At 35.4% G+C, this 23,320-nt stretch overlaps 1 long non-coding RNA gene across 2 annotated transcripts in view; it reads left to right on the forward strand.

Annotated features, from left to right (window-relative positions):
• The window catches only part of LOC110344028 (uncharacterized), a 529,159-nt gene that overhangs the window by 295,424 nt on the left and 210,415 nt on the right, over nucleotides 1-23,320 (forward strand). Inside the window, exon 4 of one of the 2 annotated variants that reach the window (XR_002386299.2) lies at nucleotides 16,557-16,705. This is a non-coding gene — a long non-coding RNA (uncharacterized LOC110344028). The remainder of the gene's footprint in view (nucleotides 1-16,556; nucleotides 16,706-23,320) is intronic. The other variant, XR_015443502.1, reaches the window with a different exon arrangement.

Here is a 23,320-nt window from a genome sequence, read left to right on the forward strand (position 1 = left end):
GGAGTGCAGACTGGTGCAACCACCATGGAAATCAGTATGGAGATACCTCAAAGAACTAGGACTAGAGATCCCATTTGATCCAGCTATTCCCCTACTGGGTATCTTCCCAAAAGAACTAAAAGAATCATACCACAGTGATATATGTTCATCCATGTTTATAGTGGCACAGTTTGTAATAGGTAAAGCTTGGAAACAGCCCAAGTGCCCATCAACTGAAACTGGATAAAGAAGGTGTGTGGTTTTTTTTTTTTTTTTTTTTATAAAATGGAGTACTACTCAGCCATAAAGAGTGAGAAACTAGAGTCATTTATAGCTAAATGGATGCATACTGAGGCCATACTCTTAAGTGAAATAAATAGGGCACACATGTGTAAATACCGAATAGTTTCTCTAGTGTGAGAAACTGAAAGTGATAATAAGGTTTAAAATGATTATAATGAATAATTGTTAATTTGAAATAGGAAGAAAGGTCCAAAGGAGTAGGAGTGGTGGAAGGGGAAGGGGGAAAGGAAAGAAGGGAAAGGAAAAACTATCAGAAAAGAAAAAAAAAAAGGAAATGTAGTCTATGTAAATAGGGAAGTGTGGATGGGGTGAAGGGCACACAGGTAATGGAGAAAAATATAAGAACCAACATACATCATGTATAGGTACAAGCACCCAATGATAAATGTAAACATATTGTATACTTAAAATGTACCATATTTATTTAAGAATAAAAAAAGTAACCACTATTCTAAATTGTATTGCCACAAAATAGTTTGCTTTTGAATATTGTTATAAATAGAATCATATTTTATGTTTGCTTTTGTTTTTAGTTTCTTTTGGTGTTTCTGAGTTTCATTCACCTTGTGTGTAACACTTCATTTTTCACTATTGTCTTGCAGACCATATGTTTCTGCTGCAATTCTTTATCTTCTTTTGGTGGACATTTGAGTTGGTTCTATTTAACTATCTCAAATGATGCTGCTGTGGACCATGACATTTGTATATCTATACATCTCTCTATAGAGGTATATTTGTATATATCAAGTTCTTCATATTTTGTCTTTCCATCTTCTTCTCTTCCTCCTTTCCCCTGCCCTTTCTCCTTGTTCTTCCCTTGTTTTCTATTGCAATGACTTTGTTTCTGATATAGTTTGAATGGATTTGGTGATAAATAAAATTGGTTTTTTTCCTGATGTTAGTATTTGAAGGCCAGCCTCTTAATTAACAATATCTTTTCAGATATTTCTCATTCTTAGTTCTCTTTGCTCTTTTTGCAATTGCAATTTCATTTGAGTTAGAATTTTTCACTGTCTCATTTATCTGTTACTTTTTATGTTCTATGTTTCATCCTTTTCATCTTTATGCCTCAATTTGGCCCATTTTCCTGACCAGATAACCTTCCCTTCTACATATAGTCTGCTGTCAAATCCATCTATTTTTAATTTATTTTATTGCAATCTTAATTTCAGTTTATTTCTCAAATTTCTGTTTGAGTTTTTAAGTGCATTTCACTTCTTTGGTGAAATTTGCAGTTACTTTCATGCCCATCTATGACAACTAGATCCCTTTGAGTTTCTTGTTTTCCTCAGCATATTCATTCATTATTTCCTCATGTAGTGGTGTTTCTTCGCATACCAGCTGATGTTTTGACCAAATTCTTGAAGTGACTGTAAAAACTTGCAGAGTATTTGGATGATGATATTGTCTCCAGCTTGGGTTAAATTTTTTTTTTTTCTGGAAGGTAATTGTAGTTGGATCATTTTGGCCTCACCTAGCCATTCCTAGTTCCATCTTTCTCTTATTCCCTGAGGGTGGTTTCATTGATCAACTGAAAACTTTGAGGCATTTCTTAGTGTTCCTTTTTTATGATAAATTATTTTGGTTAGATCTTCTAAGTATTTGGTCTTTTAATTTCTGTGCCTACCCCCAGATTTTATTCCCATCCATATGTGGTAGATACCCCAAACCAACAAGGTACACAAAATGCAAGCTTACTTTCTGGGATTACTCTTCACTTTGGTCCTGGTTGCTTTAATAATTCCCAAATTCCGGTTTTTATTTTCTTAGCCTGTTAGAAAAAAAAAGCTCTGGACCTCATTTTTCATCTTAGTTTCTATACCCTGTGAGGCTATTGGCATCAGTCCTGAGGAGAAAAATAACAGCCTATTTTGGACTTGCTTCAGTGTTTAGATGTCTTGGCCACTCTCCATTGCCTTTATTTAGCTGTTCTGAATTTCACCCAGCTTTTGCAGTTGTTTTGGAAAGAATATTTTGTATGATAACAGGTACTCCATTATAGACAGAAGTAGAAGTCTAGGATAAGATTTCTTTAACTCATTAGTTTGAACACTGAGTAACTTGCTAAGCTTGAAGAACTTGAGTTTTCTCATTTCTAAAATGAATTCAATACAAATTTCCTTGATGTTAGAATGAATAAATAAAAAATTCACAATAAAATAGTACTGTACAGTTCTTGGCATTTCATCAAAATTTTTCATTTTATTTTTACTTTTAATAATATTAATAACATTTCATCTCACATTCTTGGCCCATTAAAGATTAAAATAATCTTCCTGGTGCTAGATTCAATATAGTGTTAGCATTAATAGTTATAGTGTTAATTAGCATTGCTCATGTAATTAGTAGGTAGTGGAGATTCAAGGTGAAGTAAGATTTAATCTAACAGGGAACTAAAAAGTGACTGAACTTATAAAGAGAATCATGTGTACCAAGCAGCAGAAAAAGGATACAGAAAACTGGAAGAACAAGCAGGGACTAACATCAGTGCATCAAGGAAGTAGTTCTGACACCTACAGACAGGTTGTCTCTGTGGTGCTATGACAAAATATGTTATACTCGGTAATTTGTAAATAATTGAAATATATTTTCTCCCATTCTGGAGGCAACATCAAATTCGATGTCTACAGAGGGCCTGTTCCTTGTGAGATTGATTTTGTTGAATCTTCACCTAGCAGAGTGGGCAAGGCAGTTCCCTTTAATCATTTTTAAAAGTTCATTAATATAATTCAAGAGTGGAACCTTCATGATTTACTTACTTCCCAAAGGCCCAACCTTCATAAAACCACCACATGAATTTTGAAGGGACGTGCAGACCATGCATAGTATAGATGTAATGAATGACAGTGACTCTTGTATCTCTAGCCTGTTTTGTATCACCTCTTTGTGTAGGGGATCATGGTTCCAGAGGGATATTTATAGAAGAAAACCAGAAATCTGGATGAACAATAAGAAAGACACACAGGATGACAAGTAAATTTGTTTTGTTGTTGTTGTTGTTGTTATTTTGGTACCAGGGATCGAACTTGGGACCTTGCACTTGTGAGGCAGGTGGCGGAACCCCTGAGCTAAATCCCCAGCATGACTAAGTAAATCTGATGGATATATCCACTTTCTATAGTCTGTTAACATTATACAGAAATGATAGAACTTGCCTTTTTGCTCTATCTTGTTTGTAGTTTTCTGTATAAGGTCATGACAAATCACTGACTCAACACAGATTCGTTGAGTACACATTATATGTTAGACCTCCATATTTAGAAATACATTAAAATCCCAGTCTTCAGTTCAGAAGCCACAGGAGCCTCAACCAGTTATTTTAAATTTTTGTACCATGTCTTCCTGATATGTAAAAGGGAGATAATATTAATGCATACTCTGTGGTTTGCCTATGTTAAAAAATGAGATATAAAGTGCTTAGTTCTGTGCTTCATATAAACCCCTATGATATATTTTAGTAATCTATAGCTGTATAGTAAAGTTATTTTGAAACTTAAAAGTAGAAAGCAGGGCCAGGGATTTACCTCAGGGATTACGCTGCCTGCTTCGCAAGCTCAAGGTCCCGAGTTCGATTCCTAGTACCAAAAAGAAGCAGAAAGCAACACTTATTGTCTCATAATTTCTGTGGATCAGGATTTCAAAGTGACTTAGGCAAGTGGTTCTTGCTGAGCATCTATCATGAGTCTGCAATCAACATGATGGTCAGGACTACAATCATTTCAAGGCTCAACTGGTAGAATTGGCTTCCAAGCGCACTCTCATGGTTGTTGGTAGGGTTAGTTTCTCACCTCTTGGACTTCTCCTCTGTGGTGCTTATGGCATGGTGGCTCACTTCCCCCTGAGCAGTGTAGTCCTAGAAAGTGAGAGAGAGAGTGTAAGTATAAGACTGGTGACATTATGTTTATATAGCCTAATCCTATAACTTCTACAGTTTTCTTATTACCAGCCATGAGTCACAAAGTCCATCTTATACTCAGAGGTAGGGGATTACATGAAAAGGGGAATACCAGAAGGCAGCTATGTCTTTGGACATATTTAAGGCTGCCACCGCATAAGCATAAAATGAAATGAACTGTTAGCAAGAAGAAAACGTGTTACAGACTTCTCTTCAGTTTAGCTAGACAGGAGCTTGTGTCATATTGTCAGATGGCTCCCAAGTTTCTGAATGGGGAGTTTAGAATCTCAGTAAGGTGGAGAGGTAAGGATTGATCCACAGCAGCTGAAGATACCATGCATATGAGTCAGTCTTGTCAGATCTGAGACCCTCATTTTTTACAACTACAGTTTTTCTGTAGCAGAGACTTACATTGGAACCTATAATGGTTAATCCCAGGGCTATAAATCCAGGCAGATTGGATTTAAATTCTGGCTGTACCACTTATCAGCCAAGATTCCTTGGAAAATTTACCTAGCCTCATTGTATCTCTTTGCTCAACTGTAAAATGAGAATAAAAGTAGTATTTACTTATATAGTTGCTGTGACAATGAAAGAAAAAAATCATGTAAAGCACTTTGGAACAGTGCCTATCTGCAACAAGTGTTCAATAAATGCTGGCTTTTGTATTTCTCTAATCACATGGAAGAAAGTACATTAGCAGGTCATGCACTTCCCTTTTGGAGCACTATATGGTTTAGATCTGAAATGTGCCCCCAAGTCTAATGATCAGAGGAGGGGCTAGGTCAGAAAAGGTAAGTCACCAGGGGTGTGACTTGGAGGGTGTATTTTTGTCCCAAGCTCTTCCCTCTCTCTCTGCTTCCCGGCTGCCATATGGTGAACAGCTTTCCTCTGCCATACCTCGGATCCATTCAATCATGGAATGAACCCTCTGATACCAAAATAAACTGTGCTTTTGGTTGCAAGTGTCAGGTATTTTGTTCCAGTGATAGGAAAGTAAATGCAGACATGTTAACACAGTTTGCACTTTCCCAGTTCTTAGACTACATTCAGAGTCACATAACTTCATCTTTGAAGAAAGTAGAAATCTTTGAGCATGTGTCACTGCCTTTGACATTCTGAAATTCAACAGAACTCCAGAAATCCGTTTTCTCATATTAAAAGTGCCTCTGACAAGCTAGCCTCTCAAAACATACCAGGTGCTTCTGCCTTTCTCCTTGTAGTCCCATTTAAAATTAAGTAGAAATGAAAAGACATTGCTAGTAAAAGGTAACTGATGATAGAAAGCAACACCTGCTGAATGAATGGCTCAGGTGGCAAGCATCATAAGATCCCAGAGGAGGAAGTGATTTCAGGGTGAGGCACTCTGGAAAGTAGTTGGCAATTATCAAGGGAATTTAGTCTGTGGAAGCAGCAGGCAAAGCTAGTTTAGGGTTGGGTCCAATTTTCTCTCAATGACTTGAAAGCCTAAGGTGAGTGAAATCAGGCTTTTGGTCTGAAGTGTTGCGATAGTGAAAATTCTGTCCCTGTACTTTCCTTTATATCCTCAGCCACTTCCTCTTGGTTTCCTGTTGGTTAAAATGGTGTTAACTAAATCTATTTTCTCCTTATGCGGCTGAACTGAAATTCAGTAACATTTGTATCTTTATAGAGCTTTCAGTTCCACAGAGGCAGGTTCTTGACAAGTAAAAAGAAATTCACCTTTTTAATGATCATATGAATTAACAAGTAAGGAAAATTATCCATTGTGTTGGTAACCTTGCTACATTTTTACTAGAAATAAAAATAATTCTGCTTTGAAAATAGGTAACCCACTGTGTTAGATGAGAGAATATGTTAAATATGGAAGTGTATTTTATAATTGTCACTTAAAGATTTGCTATCATTAAAATATTAACTTTTCCCTTTAACTTACTAAGCATTGAATGAGAAAAAAATCAGAAATTTGGAAAAAGTTTTTTCATGAAAAATCATCCAGAGCAGAACAGGATAGCTTTTTCATTTTGAACTGAAAAATTTGAAAGGAACAGTATGATTGATGCTCTTAACCCAGTAATAAAGGCCATTTACAAGATGAAGTTGTTAAAAATTAGAGAACTTAATTATAATTTGTAGCATCCTAAAAGATTCCAAATACCTATTGTGGGATTTTTTTTTTTTTAATGTTGGCTCTTAATTGAGTTGTATCTTTAAGGAGACACAAAATCTACTAATTATATATTTGTTTCCAATGTGTTTTTTAAAAAGCTATGTTAAAATTGTACAAGATATTTATTAATCACAAAACATACTGAAAAAGGACGTAATTTCCTTTTCTATAGAAATTGCCAGTATAATCTTGAGATTTTTTTCAATTTTTATGGCTGAAAAATGAGTTTGAATTTTTGTGCAGTGGTTTCTGTTACAATGGAAACTCACCATTCTCCTGGCAGATAATGGACAAGTGCAGGAGCAGTTGCGTAAACTTAAAACAAGTGACTTATGCATAATCAAAACCAATTTTACTCTTTTGTAAGGCCCATTGCTTAACTACAATATATATCCCTGCAAAACAAATAAACAGAAAGATAAAATTCTTCCCCTTTTCAAGGAAAAAAAAATTCCCAGTTAAGAGTCATGTTTCACTGACCTCTCAGTGGCTTTCTTAATAGAATCTAGCACGTTTATATATTTAGTATAAAATTTTCACCAAGTCTAATACAAGAAGACTAATGATATTGGCCTCTTTTCAGAGTTTTGTATTTTGATTTTGGGGACCACCATTTTCCTGGACTTGTACAACCTTGACTCATTATATGAATTTTCCGTTATCATAAAAATTTACTACAAACTTAGTGGATTCATTTGTTTTGAACCACCTATTTATTATCTCTGTTTGCATGGATCAGAAGTCCAAGCATAGTCTGTCTTGTCTTATTTTTCTGCATATGCGCTCAGGAGGCTGAAATCCTTGTATGAGCAGAGCTGTATTCATGACTGGAGGTTGTGAGGAAGGTCTGTCAAAGCTCAGTTAGGTTGTTCTCAAATTTCAGTTCTTTCTCATGCTGTCCACATGGCCTCCTCAATCTCTAAGCTAGCAATAGTGAGTTGAGTCCTGTTCAGGCTTCACATCTCTCTGGTTTGCTTTTCTGCCAGATGTCTTGTATAATACTATTAGCCCGAATGGATCAACTGATCAGTAACCTTGATTACATCTGCAAAATCCCTTCCACCAGGCAAAATATAATTACAGGCATAACACCAAAGAGTGATCATAAGCACCAAATTCTGCCTACTGCATTTCCCTTGAGATAAGGACAAAAGTCAAAAATGATTTCTATAAATATTAACAAATTTAAATTCTTGAGATAGGACAATGTTTGAATGTTGTAAAATAAATTTTATGGGTAAAATGGCATATATTCAGTATAACATAAAAAGTTAATATCCTTAAAACACCTAGAATTCTTTCACTTGACAAAAGTCTTATAGGAAAGTGGGCTTCTCTTTACCAGTGATCTAGTATACCTTCCTCTGCATGCTGATCAAAAAATAATCTCTAAGGGTATAATTGGGAGAGAATATATTTATTCTTGAAACAATAATTGTGGCTAAATAGTGGAACTTCTCACTGAGTGTTTAAGATAAATATAGGTGATAGGTTTGCTTTTCTTAAAACATAGTTACAAAACTGGTTAACAACAGAAAAGAAGAAACAACCATAGGGGGTCAACAATGTCTATTTTTTATTTTTGCTTAAATTCTTTTATTGGTACATTTTAGGTGTATAATACATTTACATTTATCATTGGGTGCTTGTATCTGTACATGATGTATCTTGGTTCTTATTTTTCCATTACCTGTGCGCCCTCCCCCCTTTCCTATTTACATACACTTTGTTTCCATTTTTTTTCTTTTCTCATAATTTTTCCTTTCCCTTCTTTCCTTTCCCTTTCCCCCCTCCCACTTCCCGTACCCCTTTGAAACTTTTCTTCCTATTTTAAATTATAAATTTTTCATTTTGATACTTATTTACACTTTCAGTTTCTCACACTAGAGAAACTATTTGGTATTTACACATGTGTGTCCTATTTATTTCACTTAAGAGTATGGCCTCGATATGGATCTATTTTGTCATTCTTTATGGCTGAGTAGTACTCCATTTTATTAAAAAAACCACATCTTCTTTATCCAGTTTCCAGTTGATGGGCACTAGGGCTTTTTCCAAGCTTTAGCTATTAAAAACTGTGCTGCTATAAACACTGGTGCACATGTATCACTGTGGTATGATTCTTTTAATTCTTTTGGGAAGATACCCAGCAGGGGAATAGCTGGGTCAAATGGGTCCTCTACTCCTATTTCTTTGAGGTATCTCCATACTGATTTCCACAGTGGTTGCACCAGTCTGCGCTCCCACCAACAATGGAGAAGAGTTTCTTTCTCTCCTCACCCCCACCAGCATTTGTTATTGGTTGATTTCTTGATAGCAGCCATTCTTTCTGGGGTGAAGTGGAATCTCAGGGTTGTTTTCATCTGCATCTCCCAAATGACCAGTGATGTTGAACATTTTTTCATATGTTTATTTGCTGCTTTTACTTCTTTGTCTGAGAAATGTCTGTTCATTTCAGATGCCCATTTTTTAATTGGGTTTTTGAATTTGGGGGGTCAGATTTTTTTCAGTTCTTTATATATTCTAGATAGTAGTCCTTTGTCTGAAGTACAGCTGCTAAAAATTTTTTCCCACATAGTATGTTGTCTCTTAGCTCTGTTGGTGGTTTCTCTTGCAGTGCAGAAGCTTTTTAATAAGATGAGATCCCAGTTGTTAATTCTTTGTGCTACCTCCCATGCTACTGAGGTTTTGTTCATAAAGTCTTTTCCTATGCCAATGTCTTCAAGAGTTCTACATAACTTACCTTCCAGCAAGTTTAGTGTTTCAGTCTGAATATTTACACCTTTAATCCACTTTGATCTTAGTTTAGTGCATGGTGATAGACATGAGTCTAGATTTAATCTTCAGCACATTGTAATCCAGTATTTCCAACACCGTTTATTAAATAGGCTATCTTTCCTTCAGTGAGGGTGGCTGGCTCCTTTGTCAAAGATGAGGTGGCTGAGTATGTCTGGAGTTGTTTCTGCATCATCTAATCTATTCCGCTGATCCTTGGATCTGTTTCTTTGCCAATACCATGCTGTTTTTATCACAGTAGATTTGTAGTATAGTTTCAAGTTGGGGATTGTGATACTCCCAGCCATGTCTTTGTTGCCTAGAATTGCTTTTGCTATTCTAGGTCTCTTCTTGTTCCAAATGAATTTTTGGATTGTTTTTTCTAGTTCTGTGAAGTATATTGTTGGAATTTCAATCAGCATTGCAGTAAATCTATATGTCAGTTTTGGAAGTATGGGCATTTTCACTATATTGGTTCTTCCTATGCAGGAGCAAGGGATGTCTTTCCATTTTTTTATATTCTCTTTGATCTCTTTTTTCAGAGTGCTATAGTGTTTAGTGTAGAAGTCTTTTGCTTCCTTTGTTAGATTGATTCCTACAAATTTCATTTTTTTGGATGGTATTGTAAAAGGAATTGTTTCCTTAATTTCTCTCTCAGTCTGCTATTTGTGTAGAAGAAGGCTATTGTTTTTTGAGTGTTGCCCTTGTATCCAGCTACTCCACTGAATCTGTCAATTCAGTCTAGAAATCTTTTGGGCGAGTTTTTGGGGTCTTCTATGTAAAGTATCATATCGTGAGTAAATAATGACAGTTTCAATTCTTCCTTTCCTATCTTTATTCCTTTTATTTCTTTCTCTTTTCTAATTGCTGTGGCTAATGTTTCCAGAACTATATTGAGCAGAAGTGGTGACAGTGGGCATCCTTGTCTTGTTCCTGATTTTAGCATGAAAGTTTTCAGTTTTTGACCATTTAGTATGATGTTGGCTGTTGGTTTTTCATAGATAGCCTTCATCAGGTTGAGATAAAGATCTTCTATTCCAATTTTCTGTAGGGTTTTTATCATGAATGGGTGTTGGATTTTGTCAAATACCTTTTCTGCACCTATTGAAATGGTTATATGTTTTTTGTCCTTGACTCTGTTAATATAGTGCATTACATTTATTGATTTACAAATGTTGAACCATCCTTGCATCCCCATGATAAATCCTACTTTGTCAGGATGTATTATCTTCTTGATGACTTTCTGTATTCTGTTGCAAATATCTTGTTGAGTATTTTTGCATCTATGTTCATTAGGGAGATTGGCCTGTAGTTCTCTTTTTGGGTTGGGCCTTTCCCTGGTTTTGAAATCAAAGTGACACTTGCTTCCAGGAATGAATTTGGAAGCCTTGCTTCCCTTTCAATTTCCTTGATGAGTTTAAAGAGTAATAGTGATAGTTCTTTAAATGCCTTACAGATTTCAGCAATGAAGCCATCAGCACCTGGGCTTTTCTTTGTTGGTAAATATTTTATTACATTTTCAATTTCACTCATTTTAATTGGAGTATTTAGAATTTCTATATCTTTTTCACTCAACTTTGGCAATTCGTATGTATCTAGGAATCTGTCCATTTGTTCTGTGTTTTCCATTTTTTTGGAGTACAGTTTCTCAAAGTAGGTATTGATGGTACTCTGGATTTATGCTGCATCTGTTTTGATTTCACATTTTTCAGTCTTAATCTCATGGATTTGAGCTTTTTCTTTCCTTTTTTTGATAGGGTTGGCTAAAGGTTTATTGATTTTATTTATTCTTTTGAAAAACCAACTCTTTGATTCATTAATTTTTTGTATCATTCTCTTAGTCTCCATTGTATTGATTTCTGCTCTGATATTTATAATTTATTCTCTTGTATGAGCTTTGCGTTTCTTATGCTCTTTTTCTAGGAACTTGAGGTTCTACATTAGGTTATTTATTTGAGTTCTCCGTTTTCCTAATATGGGCATTCACTGCCATGAATTTCCCTCTTAGAAACTGCTTTTATTGTGTCCCACAGATTTCTGTATGTTGTACTGGCATTATCATTTACTTATAGAACCTGTCTAATTTCTTCTTTAATTTCCTCTGTTACCCATTGGTTTTTCCGGAGGGTGGTATTCAGTTTCCATGTGTTTGTGGGGGTTTTGCGGTTTCTTATGTTATTGATCTCCAATTTTATTGTAGTACAAACTGATAATATACAGGGGGTAACTTCAATTCTTTTACATTTGCTTAGACATGTCCTATGAGCTAGCGTGTGGTCTATTTTGGAGAATTACCCATGTGCAGCCGAAAAGAATGTGTATTCTGATTTTGTGGGGTGGAACACTCTGTAAACATCTATTAAGCCCATTTGTTCAACAGCTTGGTTCAGTTCTAGAATTTCATTGTTAATTTTTTGTCTAGATAATCTGTCTATTTGTGATAGTGGGGTATTGAGATCCCTCACTACAATTGTATTAGTGCTTATTTGGTTTTTCCTGTCCATCAATATTTGTTTTGTGTATTTGGAGGCATTCATATTTGGTGCATATATATTTAGGATTGTCATCTCTTCCTCTTGGATTGTTCCCTTCACAAGGAAGTAGTGACCAATTTTGTCTCTCTTAATTAGTTTTGGTTTGAAATCTACCTTGTCTACAAATAAGATTGCTACCCCTGCTTTCTTCTGGGTTCCTGTCTGGTGGAGAGCTGTCTTCCATCCTTTTACTTTCACTCCATGAATTTCCTTTTGAGTTAGGTGTGTTTCTTGTATACAGCATATTGCTGGATTTTGCTTCTGCCAGTCTATTTCTTTTGATTGGTGGATTGAGGCTATTAATATTGAATGTTACAATTGATAGATATTGAGTCACACTTATGATGTTTTACTCTTGTTGGCTCTTTTATTTTTTATTTTTTCTTCCTTTCCCTTTAGTTTCTTACCTTGCCTGGTGGCTTCCCTGTGTTGGGCCTCCTGGAATTATGATCTTCATTGTTTTTTTCTAGGATATTGTTTAGAATCTTTTGGAATGCTGGTTTGGTTTTCATGAAATTTCTCAGGTGTTCTTTGTCATGGAAGTATCTAATTTCCCCATTGATTTTGAAAGATAATTTTGCAGGATACAACAGCCTAGGTTGGAAGATATTTTCTTTTAGAGCTTGAAATACTTCACTCCAGTTTCTCCTTGACTTGAGGGTTTGTTTGAGAAGTCTGCTGTGATTCTGATGGGCTTTCCTTTGTAGGTGATTTGTTTCTTTTCTCTAACTGCTTGTAGGATTTTGTTCTTCTGTTGGGTTTCTGGGATCTTGACTGTTATATGCTGAGGTGTAGGGTTTTTTTTTACTGTCATGGCTAGTTGGAGTTCTATATGCATCACTTATTTGTATTTCTACTTCTCTACCTCCGTCTGGGAGGTTTTCTGCTATTCCTTCTGTGAACAGTTTTTTTTATGTCAATTATACTTTCTTCTGTTTTTTCATGCACTCCTATCAGTCTTCTATCATTCTTCATTGCATCATCTAGCAGGTGCTGGATTGATTTCTCGTGATCCCTTACTATTTTTAAGAAATCTGTTTTCATGGTCATTAACTGCAGTCCTGTCTTCTATATCTGATATTCTATCTTCACATTCCCTTAATCTGCTGTGCATACTTTCAATGGAGTTTTTAATCTCCTGGATATCTGTTTGAATCTGTTTCGTGGATTCCATTTTTTCTCATGGTGGGCGATCATGGTTTCCATTTCTTGTGCTGGGCATTCATGGCTTCTAGCATGGTTCTGAGCTCATCTTTTTTTTTTTTTTTTTTTTTTTTAAATCTGTTTCTGTTCTAGAGCCTCTAATCATGTCTTTCACTCTGATCACCATCTCTGTAGTTATCTGGGAGATTATTTTTGCTTTGAATTTTTCTAAACCCTTATTCATCTGTTTTATTACTTCCTGTGCTATCAGTTCAGGGTTTCCAGGTGGTTGATTATCAGACTTTTTCCTCTTGTCTCCCCCAGAATTTACCTTTAGTGGGGTGCAAGCCTGAGTTTTTGCCTTACTTAAATGTCTTTTCATTTTTGTTTTTGGTACTGTCCTTGGCTTAATGCCTGGGCTGATACTTTGAAGTTGCTTATTGTAAATATCTTTGTTGATGTGTTTAGAACCCTTATGGAATAATTGCTTCTCAGAGGTGTCTTCCAGATATGGCTGATCTTCAGGTTTTGAGTTTCTAACAGCTCTGAGGCTGTCTCATTTTCATTATACCAGGAAGGAAAGCTGATTAGATCAATCCCAACACTTGAGCCCTGTGACACAATCAGCAACACAATAGCATCAAGTACCTCTTAGAAAATGACAATTTGTGGTAGTTATTAATCTATCACCTTTCACTGTGTGAATCAAATCAAAATCAAGGACCAACCCAACATATGTTTGTAGTGAATAAACTCTTCAATATCACAACTTTACCCTTCAGGATGGAGAGTTAGAAGGAGTTAGGGAGGGAGGGATAGGTAGGTAGAAGGATAGGGGAAGGTTAGCAGTGAGGTCAGAGGACACAGGCAAGAGAAAGAAAAATAAAGAAGAAATTTGAATTAGGGCCAGAATAGAAATGCAAAGGGAGATGAACAATGTGGGACAGCAGGTGAGTGAGTGAGAGAGAGAGAGGGAGAGAAAAGAGAAAAGAAAGAAAAAAAGAGAAAAATTAAAATTTGAAAAAAGTAGACAAAAATTAAAGAGTGCATAAACCACTACTACTAATAATTTTGAAAAAAATAAAAGATAAAAATGAAGGGCCTCCTTCTTCATTTGCCTCTTGTGTCACAATAGACTATGTGAGCAACAGTGTGCATATATAAGTCAATGCATCTTAGCAAGTCAGCTGCAGACCCATGAAATTCAGGCAGATTTCTGGCTGCAAGTTTCAAGTTGAGCTCCCTGTCCTTCTACAGGGTTGAACTCTGGAATTCTCTAGTGCAGGTTCCAGCTGCCATTCCCCTGAAGATAGTCCAAGTTCCAATGGGAGATGATGATCCCTCCAACTTACCAAGTACAGTGGTCTGGTGTGCCTTTATTGCGGAGATTGTCTTCACTTTTCCAGTGGGCTTTAGTTTTCATCAAGAAGCCTGAGAGAGGTCCTCTATCTTTTGTTCACTTCTGCAGCTCACAACAATGCCCTTTATGTGCCCATGTGCCTTTGTAGTGTGGAACCAGGTAGCAGCACAGACAGGGCAGAGGCATGGGGGGGGGGTCATGGGGGGGGCAGGCACCCACATGCCTAGGTGCTTTCCAGTGTGTGTGCCGAGGGGTCCTCCAACAATGTCTATCATCCATGTAATATATTTCAAAAGTTTTTTGGGTAGGAAAGAAAGAAAAACAGGAATCTTGGTGCTAATTGTGACTTGGCTTCTACCCTCATCCCCACCTAATAAACTTAATAGTAATGAGCCAAGAAGGTAGCTTGAAAACATTTAAAAAGTTATCTTAGTCCTGATTCTTTTGCAAGAAGAACCTGAGACCAATATTAATATGTTGATAGAGGTTTTTCTAGGTGGAGATCTGGGACAGAGAGGTGAAGGGAAGTGGGAAGGGAAGTGCAGGCAAGATAAAATGCAGTGCAATGCAATGCAATACAATGCATGACAGTCCTGGATCTGTGACTTGCAGAGACATGGCATTTAAAAAGAGACACATCTGAAGAACTGCAAAATGGTGTTTGTCTTGGCCTAGTCCTGCAGCCTGAGAGATCATCTGTGTATCTAAATGTCGTGAAGGGTTATCCTGTGTGGCAATGTGTCACATCACATTATTTTAGTCTTCTCATGTTTACTTTTCATTTATTTCTATGACTACCAAGGGGCTGTACTTCACACCTAAAATGTAAATACTTTAGTTCTTTTTAGGTTATGATTTCAAGAAAAACTAGACACAATTGGGTCAATCATAAAGTTTTAAAACAAGGAGTCCTAGGAATATAATTTTGAGTGAATATGTTTATTCCTGAAACAGTAACTCTGGCTAAGGGGATGGAATGTGCCACAGGCATAAGTTAAGTAAGGCCCTTTACTGGAACTGAGAGAAGATCAATTCAACCTAAGTCACCTGGCTGGAAAATCTGAGGTCCTGTAGAAATGGGCAATGCAGGCTGGTGTGGCGGTTCATGGATATCTTCGGAAAAATATACACTATATCTTCAGCTCAAAATAACCATTGGTAGGGATAGTGGGAGGCACAGGGGAAAGGAAAGAAGGGAAAGGAAAAAATGATGAGAAATGGAAAAAATGGAAATAAAGTCTTTGTAAATAGGGAAGGGTGGAGGGCGTGAAGGGAGGGCTAGGAATGGGGAAAAAATAAGAACCAAGATGTATTATATAAAGGTACAATTCCCAATGAGAAATGTAATTGTGTTGTATACCTACAATGTATCAATAAAAGAATTTAATACAAAAAAAATAACCATTGCCTTTATGTCTTTTCCCTTTAGGGAAGTGCTTTAACATAGTGGTAAAAATAATGTTTTTCATTTTAATACATTTTCACTTTCTTTACGTTCTTGATAAATTTTAGTGATAATATAACATCAATTGGATTGATAGAATATACCATGATTTACTTAACCAATCCTCTATTGAACATTTATGTTTGCTTCCTCATTATTGTTTGCTTGTTTTGTTTGTTTTGGGTTGTTTGTTGTTATATATGCTGCAAAGAATATGTACCTGTGTATTATTCAAGTTTTCATCTGAACATGGTTATGTCTATGTTTATCACCAATATGGCAATAAATTGAAAGGTAGAGTTTGCATATTTGGTTTACCTGTCTGTCTTACTTCAGTGTCTTTTTCTAGCTCCAATTTATTTAGAGTTAATTCAGTTAAATGCTTAATGTTGTGCATATGTGAGGAAATTCTGTGGCCTCCACTAAAACTCTGAAATAAGGGCAATTAAATTAACTTCTTAGAATTAAACTAATGAAATCTATGGCTCAACTCAGATATTTATTGATGCCCAGTCCATGCCAAGTATCATTTTAAGCACTGGGAACTTAAGAATGGACAAAACAGGCATAGTCTTTGCTTTTGTAGATGATGTAATTAATCATCTGTGTAAGTAATTACAGGAATAATTTACTAATGATTAAGGCTAGCATTTGAGACAAGCCCAAGTTAAATCAGGAAAAGCTGGTTACAATGTTAGGGAGTAAGGATATGAATGAATAAGTTAGTTAAAAGTTAGAGAACCAAGTTGATTATATTGCATTCAGTTTAAAGATGAAATATATGAAGCAGCATAGCACTGAGATTCCTAAAAGATGAAAATCAATCCATGCCTATTACCCAGTTATGCAGGGAAGAGACTTTGCTGCTCCAGGGATTCATGCAATGTGGTTCTTAAAAAAAGGAAAACCTTAATTTGGATCATGAAACGTTTACATTTTATTCTGATTTCACATTACTGATATTTCATTAATAGGCTGTCTTTCTGTAGTCTGACTACAGCCCGGTCTCTTGGCTGTGTTTTAAGCACATCAGAGTCATCTGAGGAGACTTCAAATAGACACTGTCTGAGCATCACCTGGATCTTGCTGCAGTGGAATCTTCCAAGTCAGCTGGGTCAGCCATGTAAGTTTCAAAAACTTCCTTATATCTTGTAAAAAAGTTATTGGCTAGGTCTATTAAATAGGTTATGAGCTCATTTGAGTAGCTTGGAACTAAATTTTTTAAAAATTAAACTGAACAGAATAGAAAATACAAGCGTGTTGCACATGAACAGAATGGCAATCATGTGAATGCCTTTCATAAACCATCATGTTTCTTCCCCTTTTATTCTAATAGTGACATTTGTCAATTCAGTCATCCAAGTAGTTAAAAATCCTCAAGCCAATTTTGTGAATGATTTATGAATTAATCAGTCATTAATTTTCCAAATTGGATATACATTGGTATCAACTAGAATATTTCTTAAAAATTCAAATTTCTTCTATCTCTTCTGAGTTTGGAAACTAAGATTGAAATATCACAAGGAGGAACTCATCTATCTAGTTATATGAAGCACTTGGATGTTTGTGTCATCAATACTTATATGTTCTAGGTATATAGAGTTTGATCCCTGGTGCCAAAAAAAAAAGAAAAAGGAAGGTATCTGGCAGAGTGTATAGAATTTCTCAAGGAACCTGGCACATAACAAAATTAGCATTATTTTGTTTTACATATTTATATAAACAGCAATCTAGGAATTTACTAGAATATGTAATTTCTCAAAGATGGACATTTAGGTTGGGAATATCTCAAATGATAAGCAAAATGAAACGGATGCAGAATAAAAATTTGCATAGGTTAAATTATTTTCTACTGAGATGATTAAGTTGCCATGGGAACCTAAAGTCTCATTTACCATATTTGAATGTATAATGGTGTCAATTTTTTAATGAAAATCAAAACTAGCTAGAGATCAGTTCATGCTATTTTCATAATGATAGCTCCTTTGAAAAATAAATTATCTAATTGTAGGTACTTGTCTAAAGATAAAATTTGGATTAAACTCTGAACTTAAAAGTCAGTTTTTGGACGTTGAAGCTAGAATCTGAAATGATCTTTGTTCATTTGAATCTTTTCTCTAATAATGTATATTATGGTATATATAATCCTTGAAAGAGGGGTGATGTCTAAAATACTTAATGTGACTAATTGGAGTGGATGTTAACCATAGCCTCAGAGGGCTTTCTGCTGGAACTAGAGATGGATTATTTTTGGTGGATTATAGGGAAGTTCTTGTGTTCATAGGAGGGTTGATATGGGTGGGATAGATGAGGGAGACAGCACATCTAAACAGCAGATATCTTCCAAGAGGTATAAAAGTATTCAGTATTTTAACAAATGCACATCCAGTGTGTAACTTTTAACTTGCAGCACTGCTTCAAAGGAACTTGAACCTTTGAGTTCAGGTTGGAGCTTGTGCTAATGAGATAACAATTAGGTGTTGCTAGGGAAGACAATAGGTACTGTCTAGAATGAGAAAATACAGAACTGCATGATAAGGAAGGTGATTTTCCAGTGAACTGAGGAACTGGGTGCATGAGATAAAATGATGATCTCTTCATTAGTGCATCTTTGATATATTTATAAAAACACGAATTCAAGTTACTTATGTACAAATATGTAAATATACACGTGCATAGGCAAAAAGTTGGAGTCATCAACCCATTGGGCAATAGTGGTTGGTTGATTTCCTTTGCACTTCTTCCCTTACAAATTTTGCAATTTATGAATTATTGATATTTAAAACTATATGCTCAGTCCTGAACTATAGGCCATATAATGATCACTCTGTAGGACTTAGTGATAGATTTGCTTTTAAAACATTTTTTTTCAATTCTTCCATAAACTGTGGTTTCATCTCCAATCTCTGATGATAAGTAGGGTGCATGGATCATTGCATACTTTAGTTGCAAGTATAAAAAGGAATACTCCAAGAAGGATCGAATTATCTGCCTTTGACCTTACAAAGAAAACTAAACATGTGTGATAAATGTTCAGGAAAACCCCTTCACTCATCCAATAAAGAAGCAGGAGGTCCCTTTAACTCCCTGTCTTTGATGGTAACTGCTAGCCATAACTTATTGCCTGTTATTTTTCGCAGGACACATTAATGTGAGTCAGTTGAGGCTTTGATGTTCTCTATAAATACCTACATCTTATATGAAAGGTATTAAAATTATTTTGATTTGTAAACTTTATGTTTAAAAATGAGCTATCAATTTCTTTAAAGCAAGTAGGTATTCATTTGAAGTAGACAGGAAAACTCGCTTTGTGGTAGGGAATAAAAATGTGCTTAAGCCATGTTTTTAGCATCCAAAATAATGAAAGTAATGCAGAGCAATGTGAGGACAATTAGTACTTCCAGTAGGGCTAAAAGAAAATCAGAATATACACCTTCTGATTTAACTGAAAGCTGGCCCCACATATGCTTGTATGGACTTTATGTTCAGTCGATGAAACCCTATGTTTCTTTAGACTCCTAAGCAAGATTAAATAAATTGACATAGAAAATATTTTATGAATAACTTCAAAATCTACACCCATCTTCCTCCTTTAATATTTTCTTCTTCTAATATAGAAATTATTTTAAAAGTCCTAAAGGTTTGAATTTTGGCATAAAAAATTTAAAAGATATTTAAGCTATTTTACTTTACTATGCAAGATGATTGAATCTTTCCAAATTCATTTTACATGTCTAATGTTTTTGAATGTATGCAATTCAATCTTGAGTTAACTGTGAGATTATTTCAGGATAAAAGATTTGAAATTGGATGTTACAGGTCACAGATCTGTATTTATATATCTATTTCATGCTTCAGAAAACTAGCTTCTTATAATACCTGATTGCCAAATGATGTTGTGTATAAAATATATATAAATGTGAGTGCTATAGTTGTTTCAATCCTGGGAGAAAAGAAAGAAATTGGATAGTCCAGAGAAGAAATACAAAAAACAAAGTCATTACCAGTTGTCTAAAATGAATCCATTTACCTCTTTTAAAGTGCATAGTTAGCTTAGCCAAAAAATGAACCTTCTAAAATGTGAGTCATAATAGCCACGAGGAAGTCACTTTCCCTAATCCAAATCCTCTTAAATAAGTGAGTCATGAAATAATTGCTACAGGGAAGAGTCTACATTGGTACATTGCTGGTGTCTGTGTCTATGTGAGCGGAATGCTGCAGAATCTCTTATGTGGATGGGAGTTCCCGGGTTAAAGTACATTCTCAGCAGAACAAAGGGACCATTGATAAGAAAGACTGACTTAGAATGGGGAAACAACTGAAAACTAAAATAGAATTGCTTACTGATTTCAGTTTGTATTGGAAATCTTTGGTTATGGTGAGTTGCACCAAATGTATAATAAAATATCTTGATTTTCTTGACAAAGAGTATTTTACACTTCTGGGAGCTGTGTTATATAATTCATAGATGTGTTAAAATATAACCCAACTCACCCTCAATCTTAAATTTGGTCAGATTTTTGCTATCATGATACTGGAAGGTTTTTCTGCCAAAACCTATTGGAAGAAATAAGTTTAATAAATACTGAGATGAAAAAAAAAAACAAATACATATATACAATTGACATTCTTTATATGCAGTTTCTGCTGATAGAAAATATTCAGAGAAAGATCACACCTGTTCTAAAAATGTAAACTTCTATTGTGTCTTTATTCCCTGAACAATACAGTATAACAACGATTCATCTAGCATTTACATTGTACTAGGTACTATAAGTAACCTAGAAATAATTTAAAGTATTTGAGAAAATTGTATAGGCTATATGCAAACACTACACCATTTTATGTAAGGGACTTCACCATCTGAGAATCTGGGGGTTCTGGAACCAATTTCTTGAGGGATGAATGTAGGTATATAAAAAACAGTATCATAAAATGGCAAGCACCCTCCATTTGCTCTGAAGTTCCTTTAGACTTTATCACATGCATAGTGGAGAGCTATAAAGTGGTTTTCTTTGCTGTTATTTTGAGAGAATGAGAGATATAGATTTCAAAACTCATGTAAAAGAATGAAAATGTTCAAAATGAAAAAATAAATAACTACAATGATTTGAGGAGAGTGATCTGAGTGGGTAGATTTTGAAAATAGAATCAAAAGCAAATTGCACAAGTCCATCATAGTAAAGTAGCTTCTGCGCACATGGCAAGAGATTGGCCTTTAGTAATGCGCACTCCCCTAATCAGCCCAGTGCTCTTTATTCTTGTTTCTGAATGTCAGATTGTGTTTATGGAGTCCAGTGTCTTCCAAATTCATATCCAGTAGGAATTTCAGAAGTAACTTATTTGGGAACAGTCTTTTCAGATGAAATCAAACTAATATAAGATTAAGGAGGAAAAAGGAAGATGATAAGAGATAGATGGAAGATACAGGGAAGAGGCATGGAAAAAGGAATTAAGATTTATTATGTACATCTACCAAGTCCCCAGAAGAAAGATAAACATTATGTACTACATGTACTAATAAACAAAAATTTTAAAAAACAACATAGGGTAGGCCGTTATCCAATGACTAGCATCCTCATAAGAGGAGAATTAAACACAGGTTCTCAAGAGGCAGAGACTGAGTGCTTCATTTACAATCCAAGGGACACCAGGTATCCTCAGCAGGAGGCTTGAAATAGATTTTCCCTCAGTGTTTCCAAAATGAACAAACTCTGTGGACAAAATGCTTTTGGAGTCTTATCCTTCAAAACCTTGAGACAATCTCTGTTGTTTGTTTATTTGTTTGGGTCTTTTTTGGGGGGTGGGCAGGGAGACCTTGTACTTGCCAGGGAGGTGTGGTGTCACTGAGCTAAATCCCTGGCTAATCTCTGTTATTTTAAAACTCCAGATTTTTAGTGCATTGTTACAGCAGTCCTGGGAAATTAATATACCTGTATAATGAGTATTATCTGCTGTAAAAACACTGACAGTTGAAATAAGAAATGGGCACAAGAAAGACTAAATTTTTTATTTCTATAATCATTCGTTAGTGATTAAGATTCCCCAATGTTTTGCAAAAATAATTGTGGAGGGAGGCTCTCTTTCAACTTCCACTCATTATCACAAGCTTTTTTTTTTTTAATTTATTGGTATGTTTTAAGAATACAATACAGCTACATTCATCATTGGGATCTTGTACCTTTACATGATGTATCTTGGTTCTTATTTTTTCCCCATTCCTCTGCCCTCCCTTCACCCCCTCCACCCTTCCCTATTTACAGAGGCTTTGTTTCCATTTTTTCCTTTTCTCATATATTTTTTTCTAGTCCCTTCTTTCCCTTCCCCTATCCCTCCCACTTTCCCTTCCCCTTTAGAACTTTTCTTCCTATTTCACATTATCAATTATACATTTTGATCCTTATTTACACTTTTAGTTTTTCACACCAGAGAAACTATTCAGTATTTACATATGTGTCATCACAAGCTTTTATGGGAAGCCTAAAAAAAATCCCAGAGAAAACCACGTGTTTGCAGTAACCAGCTTGAAGACTGATAGATGAGACTGTGAATTCAGAACAAAGCCAATTCTCATGCATCCCTGTCCTCATTCTCAGAATATTTTCCTTCTTAGAGTTCACTGTTAGAGTCAAAAAGGAGCTAAAGATAGCTTTATAAATAAAGTATTTATAAGAGTATTTAGAAAATAACCTCTAAAACTGATTTTCTTTTCCTAAATATTGGGATGGAAACACTGAAAATCTTACCAATCATTCTTTTTCATTCTAAGAAGAACTATAAGGATTACTTACATTCAGAGTAAAAAATAACTGATAACACATTGAACATCAATATAAATTAATGCTCTGATGCTTTTCTGAGTAGCTTTAAATTTGGATGGATGGAAAATACCAGAGTTCATTGCTACTACTGCTGCTGTTTCTGTTGTTCCGCTCTGCAACTTAGAAGCTGGTATTTGGTCTTCAGAACTACATTTAAACACTCTGCCAGAAATGCTCACATAGAACATTGGATAACTGCAAAAGGCTTAATATGGTTCAATCTGTGAGAGTAGGATTTGGTCCCCAGGCCCTGGGAAAAACAAACAGAAAAATAGATAGATGTCAGGCAAAGAGTTGACCTGCTTACCACATTGATTCTGGAAACAGAAATGAAGTATGTAATTAGGCTGGGTTGCTTGGCATCAACGTCATAGGAGTGACAAAGATATGCCTGCATCTTGCCATGCCTCATGGTGAGCCCAGTCAAAGAGACTTACTCATCCTTCTTCACAGAACCCGTGGTTGCTCAGTTTCTTTAGTCTGACAAAGCTAACGGGTCTCTGTGGTCTAGCCTCTAAACCTAACTTCAGATTGTAATTATAATTTATTCCCTACATACCATTGCCTTATACAGGATAAATGATATGACCCTACAAGATGAATCAATTTTCTACCAACATACCAATTCAGATGGGTACAGCCCTGCACACCAACTATTTGTGTTTACCGGTGGGTAAATGAATCTGAAAGCCAAGTGATGTTACTAGGTTGCTATGTTACTATGTCACTAGGTTGCAAAAAATGAGTAAAAGAATAAAATGAAAAAGGAAAAGAAAATTAACCAGAAAATATCAAAATTTTAATCACAGATCTATAAGTGTCTGGGTTCTCTAATTTCTTCCTGCTTCATTGCCTAGAAGAGGACTTGGAAACTTGGAATTCAAGGGACCTGAAAGGATGTGCAAAGAGTAGAGTTT

This window comes from Heterocephalus glaber, unplaced genomic scaffold (genome assembly GCF_053883595.1).
Source record: "Heterocephalus glaber isolate CG9 unplaced genomic scaffold, H.glaber_assembly_v1.0 deba00000331, whole genome shotgun sequence".
In the NCBI taxonomy this organism is placed as follows: Eukaryota; Metazoa; Chordata; class Mammalia; order Rodentia; family Bathyergidae; genus Heterocephalus; species Heterocephalus glaber.